We start from the raw sequence: 20,436 nt of genomic DNA on the forward strand, positions 1-20,436 counted from the left end.
ACGCAATCAGGGGGTATTGTCTGTTCCTCTTTGTTTTAAATGTGTAAATCTACTGTTATGTGTATCTGAACGGCATGCCACAGTGTGAGAATACACGTACATGCTGACTTTAAAACTCTCCCTCACAGACGAAGCACAAAAGGTACAGACAACCACAAAAAGTATAGACAAATCAAATCTGCATATTTTCCGGTAAACCTGATTAGGCAGATCAGGATGAGAAACATACAATGAGAGCACAGACTAGTCCATCTCCGAGTTCTAATCCAGTTTGTGTGACAATTGTAAGAGATGAGAGGAAGCTCTTACAGCTGAGGCACAAGATCAAGATTAACAGAATTCAAAGAGACATAAAGAGGATAAAGTAAAACATGGATGTTCTCTGGGAAATTCTCTTTTCTTCCCCTTTGGAGAGGACCTTAAATGACGGATGACATTGAAATATCCTACGTCTAAACATAGCACCAATAAATTGCTTAAACTTATTCTTCTTACCACCACCAAACACACCGAGCTTACACTTCCCCCTTCTGGATTCACTTGACTTGCTTTATAGTGCGTTCCATTTGAACTCGGAAGTCAGATTTCCGAGCTCGGAACTTGGGCAACCACCGAGTACCCCGAGCTAAAAATCCAGCATGGCTGCTCCGTGCATCAACAGTTGTGAAAGCTGTAGTAACATTCAGTTATAAGCACTTCTGTGTTATTTGTGGCTTACTAAATCAGTGGTACACAGAGTCCTGTCCAATTTCTATCTGTGGAAATGTTAAAAACAGCGTAATGCGTTGTTATAAACTGGCATTGCTAACAATGGCTAACCTGGCTACAGCTAATGAAAACAATGAAAATCCGACTTGTAAATAGAACGCATTCAACTCAGGTGTGACGTCATTCCCAGCTTTGGCTTCTGAGTTAGTTGAACCTATAATACAATGCATTACAGCCTGCTGAATAAAGCATAGTGGTGAACTGTGCCAGTATATTCCCGATTTCCCCACACACATCTTGTACAATGTCTCTACACCAATGCTACCGACGCATATTCCAGCACTTGTTTGCACTTTAATTGTTTAAAAGACTGTGACTGTACAATCTTTGCTTTAGTAACTTGGTGTGGTTATAACATCAAACCACAGCTGGTTCCAGCACTGAGATATACAGCTCCACTCTGATGCAATTCCCTTGATGGGAGATGAGGGACGTCAAACTGCAGTCCCTTCTCACTGAGCCCTACTCACATATCCCATCCTGACTTTGTAAATGACTTCCAGGTTTCGGTTAGGAAGGAGGGAGGAAAGGTGAAAAGAAATGATAGGAAGAAGAAAAAAGAAAGAGATTTAAGTGGAAATTAGGAGGTTGTGTGCTCAGCCCCCTCACCACCAGAGTCAATATTTGCCAGGACAGAAAAGCTTCCCACTGAATGATGAAGTCATTGTTTTTGAGACTTTTAGAAAAAACAAGGTTCTGTATTGATCTGTATTGTTTTGCAGTGTATCCCAGGGATGTCATATGGGTTTGTGCTGGTTGGTTGGTATGAGTCTTGAAAGTGACAAGGCTCGGAAGAATAAAGCAACATCCTCCTTGCTGTATGCTTCACTCTTCCTTTTACAATCCCTCAACATGCCACACATCACATTACACAGAGCTGCAAATCCCTATAGCATATATACATGTCACATCTGGAACAAACAGACAACACAAAGTTCTCCTTTTCCTTTAAGATTCTCACTTACCTCTCAGAGCTCAAAGTCCAGGCTTTCCCTATTTTTTTCCATACAAAGCAGACTTTAGGATTTCAGAAGTCTCTACTTTCAAAGATATTATCCCAGGGAATTGAGTAATTAGCACTTATTACCTTGCATTTAAGTAAAAGTCAACAGGGCATTATACACTACAATAAAAAAACTTATAAAACACGTTTCAAACTGTTTTTCGCCACTTACCACAGTTACCGAAAAACCAAGAATGGCTTCAGGTTATGAATGCACAGTAACAGAGTATTATTTGGGGATAAACCAAAGTAAATGACATGAGCCTAAAAGAAACTTAAGCATAATGGAAAGTGAAGGTTGGTTATAAATGAGGGAGAGATATATCCTGTTGCATCTTGTCCCCTAGGCCTGAGTCATCTGGTGGTTTTGGTGAATGTTGCCCAATATTTCATCTGGAGGAAACTTTTACTCATGGTGTCTTCCAGCATTCAGTAACTGATCTAATCTTGAGCATCCTTTAACAGGAAATATGACGACTTTTATTCACACTTAAAATGTATAGAACATTTGCTAAAATGTCCCTTAAGCAGGCAGATTGTGAGAAAGTAACAATCACCAGGTCAAAAGCTACATTAAAAGTTTATCAAGCACCTAAAGTAAATCAAACAGGTGCATATAGATTCTCTCTACTTCTTCTTCTTCCACAAATAACTGAGATCCAATTTTAGTGACAGGTCATGAGAGAAACATGTCAGCAGGTCCTGCTGCTCGGTAAAGACAGGTTCAGCAAAGCTTTCCCATGAACTCTGACCTGGCCAGAGCAGCCTATAAAAAGTGTTGGGAGAAGTTCAAAACGTTACTGGTTTCACCCAACAAGCCTCTACGCATTGTGGTCAAGGCCGACTGGAAGCCTGGGGTTCAGAAGGGTCTAACCACTGCTGTTGGCATTTAGCCATTTAACTGATATTATCATCAAGAGGAACATACAATGGACATAGTGAGTACAGTTTCTCTATAACTGCCCTCTCAGACATGAACATTAACTGTAGCAAAAGGATCCTCAGTAAATCAAACAATTCAACCCCACAACATCAATCCTCTTTTCTGGAGTCGGTTCCAAGAATCTGAATAAGTAACATGATTGTAAAACATCCGTGGGAGAGGATAACAGTGTCAACAAAACACTAGATATAAGATAAGTCTGAAGGAAATTGAGGATCAATTTTTAAAAGACCTCAGAGTTTACTAAATAAAATGGCCTTCACTGTAAAAAAAAAAAAATAAAAATCTGCCATTTTGGCAGATTTAAAGATGTTTGGTGCTTTGCTTTCTGCAAAGAAACGTGATCACAGTGAGTTTGGGCCCTGCGTATGCACCTGCATTAAAGCTGAAATGTGTGCAGTCCTTTGACAAACCTCACATCTTAGCCCCTCAGTAAGACCCAGCCCAAATACATTTGGTTTAACTTAAGAGCTGGACCGCAGTGTTCAATCAGACCCAAAAATCACAATCATCAACAAGGTTCAGAGCTTTCATCAGCCAGAATCTCACAGCAATTATTTGTTATAGGTGACGCTCCAGAGATAATTGAGTGTGCACTTTTATACATAGAAACAAGCACTTATTTAAAAAAGGTACTGATATATACATATATACGAGATTACTTTCTTGAAAGCAAAATTAAATGCAGCTGACTCGGACAGCTGGAACCCATGCTGTATGACATAATCGCAGGCAGGCTAGCCAAGCTATTTAACACACACACACACACACACACACACACACACACACACACACACACACACACAGGGTCTATCATTCCTCCTAAAGTGGAAACATAAGGAGAGGACCTGAAAAGGTGCTCGGGTCACTGAGGTTGATGAGACACTGGGACAATACAAGCCTCAGCATGGGGGAAATGTAACCTCTTTTGGCTCCTTTAAAAATGTTATCGAACTACATGTCCAAGGTTGAAGTACAATAACTCACATGTAACACTGAGAAATCTGTCTTAATTTAACAAAAAGATATATCTTAAAAAACCTTGACCCGAGAGCAGGCATGTGGTGTTGAATTCAGATGAATGCACATTTGCCTCTGGAGAGGAAATCAAGGCCAGCAGGACTGCAAATCATTGGGCCTGAAGCAGCAATATTTTCTTCAAGGGCCCCGGCACACTAGAGCCATTCCTGAAACAATGACAAAACCTCAGAGAATGGCCAAAAGATGAAGACCAAACAAAGCCTGCTGCAAAGGTCTTACTTTATTACTTCTCTGCAAAAGAACGCTGGACAACTATTTGATTAGAACATTCAGGATCCGTCAGAGGACTGAGGCCATCGCCATGGCAGCGAGTGCCATGGAAGCAGGATGTGTACGCAGATTATACCTCTCCTCTACAGACAGAGTTGAATCTCAAAGCAAAATACACTACACCTCGGTATTGTAACGTATGGAAAACAAGACTATTAGCAGCTTGAATTGCACTTGAAAGGACCATGCACATTTTGTTTCTTTATCAAGTGTTTTGAGGCATTGTGAGCATTATGAAAAGTGGGACTGTAATCTAATTTCAGCAAGAACATCCAACATCCTCATCACAATCGTCCACATCCTTTTAGCAATATGCTATCCTATTATTAGCGTGGTGTAATCCATTACGTTCTCAGAGTAGCTCTAGTTTAAAGTAATGTGTACCTTGGTGAAGTCGACGGAAAAGTTGGTGAAAGAATAGAGTAGGAGAGAGTGTTAGGAGGTCTCTGCCCCTCAGGAGGCAGCACCATGGATGCAGGTGTCTGTGTCACTGATATGAATCTGTAAGACTTCATCACGTCAGCGCTGAAAAGACAAACTTGACAGCAAGTCAGACTGTATTCGCCAGCAGCTGGGAAATTATTTCAGCTGTGCTTGTGAGGAGGAATGGTGAGATGACAGGGAGTAAGACATGAGCAAATATTCACACACTTGGAGTGGTAATTCTATATGTACTTGACAGTGACAGCCCAAGCTTTGTTACAGTACACAATTCAAGTGAATTAAGTGTGAAGTACAATTCAGTGCAGGTTTATTTTGTTGCACTGGAGCAAGATTAGGCTGAAATTTTACCCCACCTCAAAAACAATCGCAGCACAAACAAGATTCAACTTGGCCCTTAATATTCTTACTTCACTCCCTAGTCCAACAGACGATTACAGTGCTCTGTCGGATAAAATGCTCAGCAGAGGGGAAAGTTTTGTGGCAAAAGGCTGAATGTTAAAATATCAGAGAAAATTGAGCTGGAATGGTATACAGATTTGTGTGCTACTTCTGTAGAGGTTTAAAAAGAAAAAGAAAACAAAGAGCAATGTTCCAAAATCTCGAGGCCTGGAATGCAAATCCTCGATCACGTTAAACACCTCAAGCGATATAAAAATTGAACAAAGTGAAGGGACTGTTAGCAACATATTTAGGGCTGGAAAACAGATACAGTAACAACATGAGCAAAGAGCATCCTAACCACAGACTTTCCCATCACTTAGTTATAGTTATCCAACCATGAAAGGGAGCCTTTCATTCATAGCAACACCCAGAAAACAACAGCCAGAAATAGAAACGAACGGCTCCTTATCACTGCTCAGTCAATGGTAAACAGACACCTATGAATAGACGATGAAAAGATCGGCTAAAGCACTTGACTGTATCACTCCGCCTTTCCCTCGGAGGGTAAAGAGCAAGATAGGAGAGAAGAAACATTAAAAATAAACAACTTTTAAGACTCTTAAAAGTTATAACAAGTGGAGGACTAAATACAGGACACAGGTCGTCTCTTATCTATGTGGCCCAGATGCAAAAAAACAGGCCACCTCTACAAACTACAAGCCCATGAACCCCCTGCGATCAACCAACTAAGAATGCTGACACTTGAGAGGGCGGCACCTCTCTTCTGCACACAGAAAGCCATCTCGGGCCCATTCACAGCTCCCGGCTCTATTCTTCTCCAAAGTAAAAGCAATCTGAAAGGAGGGAAAAGAGGCCCTCTGCTATTTCATTTAGCATGAAGTAACCAAAGCAGAAAGTCTTCTATTTCCTTCCCAGCTTAGAAGTTTTCCATGTAGCCTGAACTTGTCATGCATGAGATACCAAGAGAAATAAAATTCATGCCTCGAGCTTTGAAAACATGCATGAGTTTATCACAGATTTGTGTTATTTTCCTTGGTACTGTCAGCTCTGGGAAATCATCACAACTGCACAAAGGCAACAAGAGTAGACAGCAGTGAGATAGCAGCCTTGATGGTGGAGAACACAGAATCCATTATATCAGTCACAGAACACACACACACACACACACACACAAAATGCAACAATCAGCTAGCATTGTAAAGAAACTGCACTACAAACCTGCTGGACAGCCAATTAGAGTTTAACTGCTGCCTCCGAACCTTCCTCTTCAGTTGTGATCCACCTGCACTGCAGCGAGTCCTCTGCCTGTACTGCTCTCTCTCTTTCTCTCTCTCTCTCTCTAACACGCCTCTCCCATTGTAGCTGAATGCAGTGTAAAATTGTTGTGCCGGCTGCCCGCTTTCCTTCACGCTCCTCCTACAGTATCTCCGCCTTTTTTCCCTTTGGTGCTCTTCCTTCCACACTAAAGCAGGAGCCGCTCTGCTGTATATGATTCTGTGCAGAGAGCTGATAGAAAACACAACTTCTCTGCTGCATGAGCTGCAAAGGACTAGCATGCAGAGAGAGGGGGGAGACTGTGAAATCAGTGGGTGATGATGGTGGTGGGGGTTAAAGAGGGGAGAAGAAGGGGGAGGGTCAAACCTGATTTAAACTCAAACACATAGGAGTGAAATGACAGGGTCCTTTTCCTCACAGGATGCTTCCGTGATCATTTGTAAAGACTTTCTGAAATAAAATCACTTGTTGGATTTATTCCTTCGGTCTCTATTCTTCCTACCATTCCCTCTTACAGTACCTTCCCAAAAACCTACTCATCCACCACCTCCTGTTTTTAAGATCAAACTTTCAATTTGAATTTCTCCTCTCCATCATTGTTGCTAAATTTGCCAAAGTCCTTGACAAGACAAAAAGAAAAATGCCAGTTTCTTTCAGCAAAGGTTTGACAAGAGAGCCTTCTCCTATGTTCCCTCCAAAAAGGGTCCCTCCCTCCCCATTATTCCTTCAAAAGACATCCAGCACTTTCCCTGATAGCAGCTTAACAACCTCCTCATGTGAGGAATCTCACCTCCGCACAAAAGAGTTTGGAGAATTTGACCAAAACAAAGAAAGGAGGGAGGTGGTGGTATTTAGAAATTGGGGAATTTACGTAAAACACCAACGACAAAAACAGAATAAACAGTCAAGCCAAACCATGCCTCGTCCTTTAAAGGACTTCGTTTCACTCTCGGCAGGGCACTGAATAAGCATATTTCCCAAAATGTCAAACCGTTCATTTATAGGCAAGCTCAAAAACACATACTGTATGAATGGTATAATGTTAAAGACTACTTGTTGGTGGATATTGTGGGGACTATATTTCCTACAAACATTTTAATCAGATTTAAGAGGACACAGATAATGAATATGTTTTACTGTGGTCACATAGGTGTAGGTCAACTTGTTAGCTGGGGTGTTTTTAAAAAGAGTCCAGGGGAATGACATGAAATTAGCATGCGGAAGGCTTACTCACTGACTTCACACTGACTAGGCATCTTTCTTGCCTCTACGTCCCCTAACAACTCTTCTGCATAAAGCATGTGCACTCTCACCAGAGAGAAGCAAGGCCCATTCTGCAACACAGGCTATTGTGGACATAAATTCATTAGTGGGTTTTCAACTGATTGTGAGAAGAGTGATATTGAGGAAAATCACTTTCCAAGAGGCCTCAGATTTTTCAGAACTCTATTCAAAAGAATTTAAGGGGCCATCCACACGGAAACACTTTTTGGTGTGAACGCACGTTTTGCATCGTTTTGGCCGATCGTCCAAACAAATCCTGTAAACGCACTGCCTGAAGACGCACTTTTTTTAAACCTGGTCCCAGGGTGAAAAAATTTGAAAACCCCGCCCTTGCGTCTTCGTTTGGACGGCGAAGCCGCATATTTGCGTATCGATGATGTCATCGCCACACCCCTCGACCTCTAGCCTTCGACCTCTTATCCCGCAACGACGTCTCATAACAACAACAATGGCGGACTACATGCTTGTGTTCCTGCTGGAGAAGATATTGAGCCTATTAGGGTTACTATGGCTGTTTTGGTTTCATCTTCTACTGTCTGTTTGCATACAGCGTGCAAGCTTTATGCACATGCTCCATCTCTTCTAATCCGTTTTTGGTGAATTTCTGTAGCAGAAACAGCACCACCTATAGGCCTGGAATATGAAGTAGCGTGTTGAGTCATACACAAATGGATCCATTTGAACGCAAACATTCTTAAAACGATGCCAGGGAAGACGGGGGAAAAAAAGATTGTTTTGGTACGTGTGGACGTGGCCGAAATGGGCATCGGCTGACATTGAACTTCCCTCATGTAAAGAAATGGCTGGTGTGTGTAATTTATGGTCAGTCAGAGCAACAAACAAATCTCAAATGAAATTTGAATTGCTGCTTCCTCGAAAACGCTTCCATTTGGAGGGTAAAAGCTCGGCTTTATTGCTGACTAGCACAGAAACAAAGCAGACACTAATTATAGGAAGCAAAAAATACATATATGGCAGAAGAAACAAGTGAGCCAGCTGAGCCTAAATCAATTAAGAATCAATTATTCAAGCTGAGAGAGGGGGATTATGGGGAGACACACTCTGGCCAAGCTACTGTATACCCAGCTGTCAATCACTAAGTGGCAGGGATTCCCTGCTTACTCTGCTTGTCTGTGTGGTGAGTGTGGTTTTATGTTTGTCAAACTGCGTCTGGGACGGGAGGATCAATCCCATCGTCAGGGCTGAAAGCAGTGGATCTCCCACACTGGAAACTATTTAGTCGTGGTGTGTTGAAGCTGCACTGGAATAAACGGCATCCTCAGTGTGGTCGGGAATAATTTGTAGCTGACAGCTAATGGTTGCATAGCCCTGTATTGTCTTACGACCTCATACACTTTACTTATTGATTGTAAGATGCTTTATATAAAAAGCAAGCTCTCTCCGACTCTGCATACCTGTCCCAGAATAAACCTCGCCCTCTGGCCTCCTGCTGGATGCCGGGTCTAACATTAGCACATATTTAAGTGAAATATGCAGGGGCCCAACAGTCTCCATGGGTTAAAAAGGGATGCACATCTAGATTATTTATGAGCGGGATTGCTAGTTGTAACTTTCTACAATACCTCCCTTGAGGAGAAAATGGAGGAAGATGGAGTGGAGCAGTGCACTTTGCAAGTGGCAGAGGTTGTATGCACACTGTACGTTAATAAGCACTCATAGGGAGGTAATTATAAATAAATATAGCTCAAGTAGAGCAGGATGAGCTCATAAAGTTGTAAATCTATGCTGGTTGGTCATTTTAATGTGTGTACATACAGTGGCGGAATGTAACTAAGTACATTTACTCAAGTACTGTACTTAAGTACACATTTGAGGTACTTGTACTTTACTTGAGTCTTTTTCTTTTCATGCCACTTTCTACTTCACTACATTTCAGAGGGAAATTTTGTACTTTTTACCCCACTACATTCATCTGACAGCTTAAGTTACTAGTTACTTTACAAATTAAGATTTTTGCACACAAAACACATGTAGTTTATAAAATACGATGTTTTATTATAAATTAAACTGCCCAACAATATATAAACCTACAAGTACAGCTGAAATGATTAGCCGATTAAACACTAAATTGATTGACAGAACTGTTTTAAATCGTTTCCAGTTTCTAAAATGTGAGGATTTTTCCTGCATTGAGTACTTTTACTTTTAACACTTTAAGTACATTTTCCTGATGATACTTACATACTTTTACTTAAAGGTGCAGTAGGTAAGACTTATAAAACTAACTTTCTGTCATATTTGCTGAAACTGACCCTATGTTCCAGCAGAACTACATGAAGCAAGTAATTTAATAATTAGGAGAACGTTTTGGGCTTTAGCAGAAAGGGCCTGAGAAGTTGTCGATGCTCAAATATTTTGGCTAAGTCCTGGATCTTCGCAATCCTACCTACAGCACCTTTAAGTAAAGTGGATTTTTACTTGTAACAGAGTATAGTGTTGTATCAGTACTTTTACTTAAGTAAAGGATCTTAATACTTAATACTTCCACCACTGTGTACATATGACCTGTGCATACCATAAATTCATACATTATAAATTGTCAAATTGTTAAGCGCTTGTCTGTCAGTATCCTGACAAAAATGCTCAACTCAGCACTGCAGACTTACCAACTGGACAGCAAAGTGTGTTCACATGTATGTCTATGATGCTGCCGCAATATGTTGCTGACACAATATTCTATCAATTCTAATTTTTGTCCAATTTGTCCAATCTAGAGCCACCATACATTCTTGGGAGTTTTTGCCACTGTTATGTGATGTGACAAATATGTAGCTTTTCCTGATTACAAACAACTAACTACAGTCAGCAGCTGTATAAACCATGACCACAGAACTGCAGCATCAACAAGAATAAAACAATTTAAAATACACAACAGAACGAAAACAAAGTGCCTAAAAATCAGTTCAAGTGACCTAAAAAAAAACTGCCCAGAATGCAGAGTGAATAAAGCCTTTCTACTCCCTGCAAACCCAAGGGGATAGCAAAGCAACGTGGCTGCTGACGCAAGCTCTAATCCCCCGAAACCCTCCAGAGGAAGTGCTAGGATTCACCTGCAGTGGCCTATTGGCCTGCATCCAGCATTGGAAAAAAAGTATGTATTTAGTAAAGTTAATGCAGGAGGGCCTACATCACAGTGACCCTTTTGTTTAGAAATATGGACCATATGTTGTCAAACTGTACAGATAATGCAGAAATGATTTGTGGTAGCCACAGTGGAGTGTGTGTGTGTGTGTGTGTGTGTGTGTGTGTGTGTGTGTGTGTGAAAATAGTAAAACTGTATGTATTTATGTTTTGTTTTATTTACCAAACACCTTCAGGAGTCTATAGGGTTTCTTATTTCTTAGCTCAAGATGTTGACAAAATACTGTATGACAATCAATAAATACTTCATGGGTATATATAATATTTTACAATAACCAAACCTGACAAAATGGCCCAAAGCATTCAGCTTACTTAATCATTAGGATTTATTTCCCCTTGTTTATTCACAGAATTCGGTCGACTCGAATCCCGAGGCGACCTCCCCTCACAACGTGGGGTGTGGAGACTCGTGGCTTATTTGCAGGGGGGAGGGGGGGGGGGTCTCTTTAATTCCCCATGTTGACTGTAACACCATGTGACAGAGGTAAACATGGTGTTTCAGCTAATGAGTCCATATCTGACACAAGGTCAGGAGGTGCTCATTATGGTAAAAATGCGCACAGTAACAGAGACTTAAACTTCACCTTGTGATAGTTAGAACATGTTTGCAACGTGTCTTCATGTTACATTTAATAATCCAACTTTTATAATAGTGATGAAGGTGTCTAAAACTGACCTTAAATTCAGCTGAACACCTACTACTCCTTTGCAAAGAAAGAAACTGCTGTTAGCTTCATGATATAAATGTCAGATTTAACAAAAGCATAAAAGTCATCTACCTAAAACAGAAAAACATGTGAAAACTCAACCTAATCACCCAGTGTGGTCCAGAGGGAGCAGACATAAAATCTTCCACATATCTGAGTGGGGGTTTGGGCTGTGGGAACCCCTCGTCAACAGGAGGCCCGGGCTCTAAGTCTGCCTGACTCCAGTGGAGACAGCGAGGGAAAGATCCAGACAAACACAGCTCGCTGCCAACCATCGTTACATACAACACCCACTCCACTCCACAGCACATTTCCACTGGCAGTTGCCAGATTCAGCAATGATGACATTAAATACAAAAAACAACCTCCTTTGTTAAATCATAAAAAGGAAAATCTCTCCTGCAGAGCAAATGAAATTAATTTGGGATGAGCTATTGGAAAGAAAAGGGTTTGGACATTTCCTAAGTGTTTTATGCATTAGGACACAATGACTGAAGAGTGTAAATATGTTTGAATCATTCTGAATAATGATGTGTAATGATGGCTGTCAGTACCCTCTAAATCTTGTTTTTTTTTTCAAATGTGAAGCTAATAAAATAAAGCAGAACGATGTTTTGATGGTGCAGTTTTTATGACAGCTATAATGCGCTAGTAATACAATTCTCTATAATATAGGCCTATATCTGGACCCTCTAAGCAGAGCTGGGCCACAGTGAAGATAGCAAATCAGTGTGAGGTTTCCCATTTAGCACTTAGGCCAATCGCGAACAAGATGTGTCATCCATCCAACTTTCTTCTACCCCAAATATACAGTAATGCCTGCAAAAAACTTCCCCTCAAGACAAACCAGAGCAGAGGTAGGAAGGTGGAGTGAAACGAATGAAGCAGTGGCATGTTTTGCATGTTTTTATGTAAGATATCCTAAGGCAGTGCTTGACCCATAACAAGTCAAAGTGTTACCAAAAATCTAGTTAGGTCGACTGAAGTAGCCACACATCGTACCCAAAAAGCTAACGCTTCAGCCGCAAAGGCCTTGAATGACGCTCATCTAATGGATAAAGAAAAGAAACCTGAAAAAGGCTCAACACACAAAAAAGGGTGGGTTTTTCCTTTAAGACTGACCTGAACACTGTCAGGTCATGTCAAACTTCAGACTCCTCGTCCTCCCTTCCCTGCAAGTCCATTTTCTCCTCTAGTGTCATGAGGAGGCTCTAATGAATCAGCCTATTGAGCTCAGCAGAACTGTGCGCAGGCTTTGACACTGCCAAAGTGTGTGTGTGTGTGTGTGTGTGTGTGTGTGTGTGTGCGTGTGCGTGTGCATGTGTGTTGCGATCCAACTTTCCCAGCCTCCCAGAAAACACAAAGCTGTCGTTTGTGGCCCACTCAGCACTACAAAAGCCCCACAGGCCACCAGAGCTGAAAGTGAGTATGTGTGCATGTGTGTGAGTAAGTGTGTCTTAGACTGTATGTCTATATGCTTATCATGCTTGTGACATGTGTGTTTGACTAAATATGTGCATATTTATTTTTATGAGCAGCTTTTTTTTTAAGGTGTGAATGTTTGTTTGTGTTTGTGGTCAAGATGTGGCCAAATACACCCTATTTGCATTTCACTGGGATGCACCTAATGATTACAAGACACATCATGTGGCCCCGAACCAGTCAAGCCCAAACTCAACCAACAAACCATGGCACTCAGACAGACGGCCATAAAGCCAAAGATATATGGCCGCTGCAACAACACCCTTTTCTTAAATATTGAAACAACTACAAACAGAGGCCGACCGAATACATACGTAACAGACACAAACACACACAAACCAAACTCCTCCTCTGGCTGCTGTCAGGACTCATGAGTCACAGAGGAGACAGCTGTTATTTATCAGGGAAACACCCATTCTGATTATAATTAAAACAGTTTGTCACTACAAATCAGTGGGTGTCAGGCCTTGGAAAGACCCATTTTTGATTTATACCAATGCACATGGTCACCACAGATCTCCTACAGAGAGGACTCTGTGTGTGAACTTGATCTTTTACAGATTCATCTGTCTAACCATGCTCTCTTTCTTACAGTGACTGAACTAAAAAAGGATGCATTACTGGTGCACGGACTGCCACCAAACTAATTCTGTTGTGTCCATACAATGACAAAAAGTATCTTGAAATCTAAATCTACTCATTTAATTTTGAATGCACGCCTTTTATTGTTTCTAACCTCTATGAAACCCATCCCTTTGGCTGGATGCCTACAGTCTTTTTATGTTTCTGTATCACGGCCTGTACCCGGCAAGAGCTACCCTTCTCTGCTGTCATTTTTTTTTTATATAATTCAAAACCCCCTTTGTCCTGTTGTTTCCCCCAGTAGTCTCTAAACTGACACCAGGGTGATGTGTGTTGACTTGAGTATGTGAGTCAAAGACATGTCTGACTTACACTGCACTGCAACTTTGTGTATTTCATACCCGTCTTATTCTATGTTAGCATGTTTTGGGTTTTTATATTCTCTTTTCTGACTTTTCACTTTTCACTTTTATTTTTAATGCAAAGTGCATTGTTGCTCAAATGTGCTATATAAATAACTTGCCTCTTGAAAAAATAAAGATTGAGATCAGTATCAGCTGATGTGTGGAAAAATATAATCTTCACACAAACCACGCACCCTACACTGAAAATCAAGGTAATTTTAACTGGCAAAGGAATTTCCATCATCACTGATACCTGATGAATTTACCCAAACTCTGCTGCGTATGTGTGTTTACACAAGGATGGTTATGTGGGCGGCCAGGCGGTGGGGTTTGGACCAGCCGGGAGATAAGAGCAGCTGTGATGCCATCCAGATGACTGGAGACAGCAGGCGGCCAGATCAGCGCCAAGTCAAACCAGCATCTCAGGTCACAGAGCAGATTAACGTGATCAAGTATTCAACATGAGAAAGTTATCTGTGGGCATGGAAGCCTGCAGGTTTGAAAAAAGCTGCTCCCATTACTTTCTTGTTGCCATCATTGCTTCCAAACTGCCAAGGCCAATAACAAAAGACAATTTACTATGAGAGCAGGCAGATACCAACAAGCCACTGAACTCATATTTCTTCTGTGAAAACTCTCTATAAATTACATTACAACCAGGTGTGTGGCATCATCAGAGTGAGGCAGTCATCCTTGGCTTCGCGTTGAAGCATTTAACAAAGTAAAAAGATGAGGAGACTCTAAATGAGGGCGAAGACACTGACGTCTCTTTACTGCCCTGCTGAGGAGAGGACAGCTCGTCTTACTGAAGTAAAGAGAAGAGACAGGGAGGAGGAGCATATACTGAAAGTAGGATAGAAAAACAGGAGTAGAAAGAAAATGACCAGTGGAAAGTTTTGACCTTAGTTTCTCCATTCCAGTAAGTGGTTTAGCAGTCATGTGGTTTACAGTATATCTCTATTCTCTCCTGCCTATTTTTTTTTTTTTTGCTTGGCCCTCAACTTATCTTTTCAGCCTTCCTATTTGTGCAGACACCCTTGAAACCCTCAATAATGCTAGCTCCTTTCTTTTTTTCCTACCCGTCGTTGTGTCTTTGTTACCTGGTTACATGGACACCTCGACTACTTCAGGCGATGCCGATTGTTTCGCTCTTTGACAAAACCACAGATAATTAGCAGCTACCCTCAGTTATATGGAGCATTTCAGCATCTTTCAGCACTGTTTTGGTTTTATGGCCCACAACTTTACTGTTTCAATGCTCATATTGTGGTAATTTTGAGTAAAAAATGTAATAAATTAAAAACCGACTGTAGGCTACCTGGCAAACACCCAACAGCAGGCATACAAAGTTAGCGACTAGCTGGTGAACATAGTGAAACATTTAGCAGCTAAAGAGCTAGATATTTCCCTCAGGAGTTGGTAGAGACCAAAAAGAATTAATAATGGACTTGCATTTGCCAGTTGGACACAAACTTGACTCCAAATGACTGATAATGTTGCTCTGTGTCTGCTCGCTGTGTAAATAAGCATTTGATTGCTAGGGCATTCCCAACATCAAGTTATAAGGCAACAATGTGTCAATGTGTTTACAGCTTGTTGGGCCCAGAAGTGGCCAATATCTATGTTATTGCAGCATCTCACTACGACTGAGTTTCATTATTACTGAATTCTTATATCAGTGCAGGATAAACCAAATCACAGAAATCACTATGAAACTCATTAAGGGATTACTTCAACAGCTGTTAATCCACTTTCTATTGTGGTGTAATTTATAAATGGAGCATTAGGAGCTCAGCCAGATAGCTTAGCTGTCCTTTGCACTATAAATGGCAAACATATCTGAATCATAAAGCCGTTAGCCTCTGTGGGAATCCCGTGGCAGACTACTTGTTAATAATTACACTGAAAAAAACATTAGATTCAGTTATAAAATCTGAACACACTCATTATTGCCAATGTTAAGTGCATGCCTGTATAATCTAACCTAAATCTTAAACTGTCTTAATGGAGCAAATGAAAATATTTAGAAAAATCCATACTACATAAACAATCATCTAAGATTCCTGCAGAGAACAGCGTGTCTTTTGTATTTGTATTTGGTGATGTTATAACGTGAGGTTTTCACCTTTATTTAGCTTGTATTTCATTATAAACGCACACAAGCATATGTATCGGAAAGACATGCAAAGTAGCCCTTTTCCAATGACGCTGTGTGCAATACCATTTAACATACCGATCTAAATATAAGCACAGTATTATCAGCCAGCAGGAGCCACTGCAGTAATCAGAGATATAATAGATTCTTGAAAACAAAACTAAAGGTCTCAGCAGCTAAACATGGTGAGGGTTCAAAAGGTACACAGATATGAGGACAACCGTCGCCTAGCTCAGTCTGCGAAGGTACTCTGAGAGGACACAATATGAAACACGTCAGCAAGCAGTACCGCATTGTTCCCCCCACCCTGACCTCGCAAGCCCTGGACCTGACAAATCTGCCAAACTGGGACTGTGTGGACGAGGGAGATGCTCTAAAAGTCTTTGACAGGAAAAGAAGGGAGGTGGGAGGGTGAGATAAGACTGAGACAGCAAGACAAGATAGGTAAAGAGACAGATAGAAAGAGGAGGGACAGAAAAAGACAACCCTTCTTAACATGGCTGTTTGACAGTTTGAAGTGAACAAACTGACACTACAGAGACAGAGAGAATAAATGAAAAAACAGAACAGACAAGACACAGAGGGGCATTAGGGAGGAAAAAATGGAAGACATCAAAGCCACAGAAAGAGAATAACAATTAACAGACTGAAGCAAGCAGGTACTGCTGCAACAAATACGATTATCTCACGGTCTGAGGAAGTGGTGAATTTGTCTAAAGAGGGAAAGGCAACATTTCTCAAAAAGTGGAAATGATGCATGGCAGCTGTGACCTGTGCAGCCATGTGTGGCAAAGGCTACTCAATTAAATCCTGAAAGGTTGAAATAAACAGGTATTCTACTATAGAGCTGGTATGGTTGACTAAAAACAAGGATGAATAGGTTAGGCTTTTAAAGCAACACTAGAGAACTTTTCCCGCTTCGGTCCCCCTACAGGTTGGAAGTGGAATTGTCCATTACATTACATTATTATTACATTGTAGGGGGACCGAAGTGGGAAAAGTTCTCTAGTGTTGCTTTAAGCTGCTGGAATGAAAGACTGACAAATAAAAGTGAATGTGAAAATTAGAAGCTTTACTTCAGCCACCAGGAATAGCTGTAGTGTAGTGGCACTTGACATGATTTGCCTTAAATATGTGAAGCATCTGTAGCAGTATTACAAGCTAGCACATGCACATGTTTGCTGTGCTTAAAAAACTGTCAAAACCCCCCCAACATGTCCATCGTCCACAATTCACATTCATACTGCATTTGGTAAATAAAGTGGTTCACAATCTCATTCTTGCTCTTTTCATGAGAATGCTTTTGACAATCTCAGAAAAAAAATGTGTACCAGGAACCATGGGAAACAAAAAATAATTTGGCTCAATGACCAAGCCAAAATATGAAATGGATTAATAATTGTTGAAGTCGCCATGCAACAAACAACATCCTGGTTGGCACAAGTGGGCAAAAGAGCAATACTGACAGAGACAGAGAGAGAGAGAAAGACCTGTCACTATTTCCTTTACAGCATAACTTCCAACACAGTAAACTGTCTAGCCAGAAGCACTTTGTAAGCTTACCGCTGACCAAAGCCGTGTCATTTAGTCAAGGCTCTCCAAAAAAAAAAGAGCTCACTATAATTCTCCATTTACCTTCTGTGTCCTTGGGAAAACCAAAGAGGAGGGCCGAGGCGCTTGGACGTCAGACAAAATCTTCAGTCAACACTACATTTCAGACTTTTTCACATTTTATTTCCCATCAACTGTGAGTGTTATGGTGTAAGATAATACTCAAAACAGTGCTGTGCTGTTAATTCAATCAACAGGTGTTTTTAAAGGCTTGAGCAGGAGCTGAAATGCTGCGGGTTGATGTAAAAATTCTTACCTGTCAGGGGACTGCTCGAGTTAACAACGTCTCGCCAACTAGACAAAAACAAACACAAACACAAACACATTATTACTTTCTGGAGCCAAGTCTTCTGGGGGCTGTTACAACTAGACGATATGGCTCAGAGTTTTAGTGGATCAAAAACTCTGAGCCATATTGTGTGTCTGAGGTGAAGAGATATGTCACAATTAGAAGCAGACACATTCATTTGCTTTAAATATTATTTACTCAGTGTGTTTTTTGAAGTCTGTAATGCCATGAGGATACAAAAACACAAATGAACCAGGAATGAGTGAAATAAAAAGGAAGACAGCTTCCACAAGAAAGCATCCTTGAAAAGTCTGTATGCTCTGTAATTCAGTATACAGTACCAGTCAAAAGTTTGGACGCACTTTCTCGTTCACTTGAATGGGAAAGTGTGTCCAAACTTTTGACTGGTACTGTAGCCTATATGACATACCCAAAATAAATCTGATCAAAAAGAAGATATTCAATGTTAGCAAACACCTGTAATCTTTCTTTTCCATTAGGTGACAACTGGATTTGTGTTACTTATTCATCCCCTGTCTTCTTATGTATACAGGCCAAATTACAAACCAGCTTCCCTATTTTACGATACAGCAGACCTGGTAACTAACCAAATTCTTTACAAAGGAAATATCAAATGCCTTTTTTCCCCCTCTCTTATGAATCATTTCCAAGAGGGAAGACTCTGTAAAGACATGTGGACCAAGTGTTGGATTTACAGTATTTTCATTATGCTCTCCCTATGGTCTCTACAGGATCCTCTACCATCTCTGGATGTGGCTTTTACTGCCCATGTACATGTGTTTGCATTGGTGAATTATCATGTCAGTGTATAGGCCTCAATGTGTGTGTTCTCAGTCACAGCGGTCAGCAGTTTCCACTACGAAGACTGTACTGGCGGCTACACGGAGCGGCAGGCGGCCTGAGGGACTCAATCTGTGCCCTTGATAGTCATCTACGTCATCTGCACAAACACCAACTGTGTCAACACCAGGGAGCACGGCTCACCGTAGGAGAACACGAGAGCTATTGATAGCATGTGAGATGTGTTATTATGGAGGGTGCTGCGACTGCATTCCATTATAATGATATTTGGGTACTGGGAATTTTGGGATTGGTCCAAAATAACATCAAAATAACACAAAATGTTTCCAAATCAGGTGTATCAAAGAACTATGGAACAATGTGTTGAGAGAACAATCTGCACAACCATACATGACAAAAGTGATTATATGAATCCACAGGACGCACATTAGGTTGTATTTAGCAGATCAGCCAAAATTATGTAACTGTGGGCACAATGACTGAAAGTGTTGGTTGCTTCTGGGAGTTGTGCGAGATGCTGGAGAGCACCTGAAAAGTGAAAAGCCCCAGATGGCTGAGCAGTTGTGGAAACACACTTTCTGTCCAGGTTGGCTGAATGAACAGTAATTGAAACCACCTGCAGATCTGGCGGTGAAGTTTTTCATGTTAGTGGAGGTGGAAAAATTAATGTTCCTTCAGGTGTGGAATGACAACCAGAAGTGTGAGAAGCATGAAGCTCGCTGACAGCAAGTGTGCATGCTTCCATAGCTCAGATCTATCTAGCCATACAAAAAATTAAGAAACTAGCAGATCACTCAGCATATTGGTGAATGCAACAGACAAATCCATAGATGAATTTCAGTGTAAACACAAAATTGGACTACAGATTCTACTCAGCTTGGTTATCCATCCACCTACAGCCTATTTAGACAGTGTTTCCAATACATAGGTTGTACTTGGGCGCACTGCAAAGGTAGATTGAGAACCGCCCAGGTAGATAACATCCGAATTCCATTTTTTCCCAATCAACAATGTATTTTTTACAGCGCACAAAGACCAGTGGCCTCCAGCCCCTATCCCTTGTGATGTCGCGCTCCATGTGCTTGACAGCGTCAACGCTTCACTTCAGTCTCAGAGGCTATAGTTAGTAGTAACTTGCTGCTGGTGGTCTTGTCGTGGGATTAACTGTTTTATCAAACCGTGGAAATGCCACGGCCACACCGCTGTGAAAGCTCCCTGAACGTAATTTATCAGAGTTCGGTTGTTACCCCTGTCCGCAGCAGTCTCCTCCACTCCATATCTTTATAACGGAACTATCCGCTAACGGAGTTAATCGTTCTCCGTGCCTGAATCTATTAACTATATTTATAGACTTGAGTCCGAATAAAACCCGAGATTTTAAGTTGGCTGTTAAAAGTTTTAAACTACAACTCAGAGTTGTTTGAATGACAGAAATCTTCAGATTACAGTGCTGCTCATGAGTATTGGAACCCCTGCTAAAGTTGACTAAAAAGAGGAATAAAAAAAATCATCTTTTGGAAATTGATCTTAATGCCTTAATTGAAAAAAAAATAGGAAAAATCCAATCTTTGAGAACACCAATTTTCTTTGTGAATGAATAATGTATTGTAAATAGATAAATGTTCTTCCTTAAAATACAGTAGTCATAAGTATTGACACCCCTATGTTAAATTCCCATAGAGGCAGGCAGATTTTTATTTTTAAAGGACAGTTATTTCATGGATCCAGGATACTATGCATCAGCCCCACATCATCACATAGCCTTCACCATACCTAGAGATTGGCATGGGGT

General features: G+C 41.0%; 1 protein-coding gene across 4 annotated transcripts in view; it reads right to left on the minus strand.

Annotated features, from left to right (window-relative positions):
• The window catches only part of add3a (adducin 3 (gamma) a), a 114,942-nt gene that overhangs the window by 70,516 nt on the left and 23,990 nt on the right, over window positions 1-20,436 (minus strand). The window contains exon 2 of one of the 4 annotated variants that reach the window (XM_031289329.2): window positions 17,790-17,827. The exons of 1 other annotated variant lie outside the window; for it this stretch is intronic. The gene's annotated coding sequence lies outside the window, so the exon portion shown is untranslated. Of the gene's footprint in view, window positions 1-6,089; window positions 6,382-12,421; window positions 12,560-17,789; window positions 17,828-20,436 lie in introns of those variants that run through there. 2 more of the 4 variants (XM_036000415.1, XM_031289328.2) reach the window with 2 other exon arrangements.

The sequence above is a fragment of the Sander lucioperca genome, chromosome 4, assembly GCF_008315115.2.
Source record: "Sander lucioperca isolate FBNREF2018 chromosome 4, SLUC_FBN_1.2, whole genome shotgun sequence".
In the NCBI taxonomy this organism is placed as follows: Eukaryota; Metazoa; Chordata; class Actinopteri; order Perciformes; family Percidae; genus Sander; species Sander lucioperca.